Genomic DNA, 2,396 nt, shown 5'->3' with positions numbered 1-2,396 from the left:
TGGGAACCCTCACAGGTCAATCTTAATTTCTTCCATCAGTCCTGCAGAAAATAGGACAGTTTACTGTCAGCTATTTGAGTTCAGCTCTCTGAACTCTCTCTCTCTCTCTCTCTCTCTCTCTCTCTCTCTCTCTCTCTCTTTCTCTCTCTCTCCCTCCTTCCCTCCCTTCCTCCTTCTTCTCCCCTCCCTCTCTCCCTCTCTTCCTCCAGATGGTCCTCCTTGACTCCCTTTCTCTCTTTCTCTCTTTCAGAAACACAGTGCTGCACAGTTTGACTTCTAACAGTGTGGTGGATCATCTGAGTCCTGAGCACACTTCAGGAGAGAGGACTCTACCCCTAGTCTCCTCATCCTGTTGATCTTTGGTACGAGCAACTTGCTGTAGTATTCCTAGTACCAAGAGGCAGCAGATGGGATCTTTGTGTCTAAAATGCTTTATTCAAGATATACAGAAGCATACACACACACACACATACACACACACACACACCAAACCTTCACACTTTTACACCTTTTCTTTGGACAAATATCAGGTCTACTCAGTGAAATTTAATGCCTAGAAGAATCTCAAGTGGCTTGCTAGCAGAAGCTAAAGATCTAAGAGACCCTTGCTTGCCCTGCAGGCTGCTTCTTTAATTCTGTATCAAGGAAGTAGGTGGTAGTTTCCTTTTGGAAATACTGGTGCACAGTAACAGGAGACTAATTTTCCTCTTTAGAGATCAAAAGCAGTAATAAAGATGTTTTATATTTATTTATTTATTTTTCATTTTTTTAACTATTTTATTAGATATTTTCTTTTTTTTTCTTTTTTTATTTACTATTATTTTCTTTATTTGCATTTCAAATGCTGTCCTGAAAGTTCCCTAAGTGATAGCACACGCCTTTAATCCCTGCACTTGGGAGGCAGAGGCAGGTGGATTTCTGAGTTCGAGGCCAGCCTAGTCTACAGAGTGAGTTCCAGGACAGCCAGGGCTCCACAGAGCTACACTGTCTTGAATCCCCTCCCCCTCAAAAAAGATGTTTCATATTTATACATGTGCATAAAAGTATGGAAATATCAGACATGTAGTATTCAATTTTTGATCTCCTCTAATGGGGTGTCTCTGACTTGCATATTTAAGCGTAACTTTGTCAGTGCTAATCATTAACATCAGTGTAGTTCTGGTTGCTTCCTTGCAGACTTGCCTTTGATCTCTATCTTTTTCTTTGGACCAATATATTAATACATCACTTATGTTTTCTGCCTCATAGAAAATATTACATAAAGGTCCACATAAAATTTAATTTTCCATGTTGTCTAACTTTCCAAGTTGTCTAACATTGCTACAATAGTGAATACATTATTGGTGTCACTGTCACCTTAATTTAGAAAATGGGGAATGTTATCATTTCAATATTGAACTTATTAAATATGACATTGGTATAGAACTGATTTGTTTCACATAGAACTTGCATTGTCACCTTTTGATATTTACATTTTGTACATGATATATGGCAATAGCACATTTTATGAATTACTTTTATGCTTTAAAAATAGGGGGGGGGTCTGTGAAACAGGACCAGGAATGGCAATGTGAAAGATATTCATTTCAAAATTCATGTGAGGAGTACCAAAGAGAACAAACAATGTTGTTCTGTACAACTTGGTGGATGTTATTTTTTTTCAAAGGTGAAGTTGGTTGGGGTGTGTCTGCCATTTGCCAGAGATGGAACCTAGGGAAACTGTAGAATCACTAAAATCAGCATAACAGTCTTTCTCATGATTTGACTCCTCCATACATGACTACTGTGAGCTAGACATCACACATAATTTCTAGAGCCTTGTGAAAAGTGCTGATACCTAGCAAGAACATTGCTAAGGCTTATTTTAACTACAGTTCTGTGACTGACATCTGTGGAAACAACAGAAATAGACTGACCAACAGAAATGTTTTTGTTCAAAAACACATCTTGGAGACTTTGAAGAAGATTTATGTGGGTTAAGAAGGCACACTGTTTTTGATAGAATTCAAGTTTAATTTTAAGTATCGACATCCAGCAGCTCACCACTGACTGTAATACCTCTGGTTACAAAGGCACAAGCACTGAAGTGAGTATACTCACATAAACACACAAACACATATACATAGTTACAAATTTAGAATTTATGAATTATATTTTGTTTATATATCTGAATGGAAAGCAGTGGTTATTGGATATTGTGTAGCATGAATTTATGTATAATGAAGACAATAGTCTTGCATGTCTATAATGAAGTCTCAGGATCTGATAGCAAGTAACATTCCTCATATAGTGTGAGAATGGCATCTAGACCTCTGGCTATGGAGATCCTCTTCCTGCTCCCAACTGTACTAGTGATGTTAGGGAACAGCCTTGTATTGTTTTATCATTGCTCACTT

The sequence above is a fragment of the Mus pahari genome, unplaced genomic scaffold (genome assembly GCF_900095145.1).
Source record: "Mus pahari unplaced genomic scaffold, PAHARI_EIJ_v1.1 scaffold_5003_U1_1, whole genome shotgun sequence".
In the NCBI taxonomy this organism is placed as follows: Eukaryota; Metazoa; Chordata; class Mammalia; order Rodentia; family Muridae; genus Mus; species Mus pahari.
The sequence above is the reverse complement of the archived record's forward strand: the minus strand, read 5'-3'. Positions refer to the sequence as shown.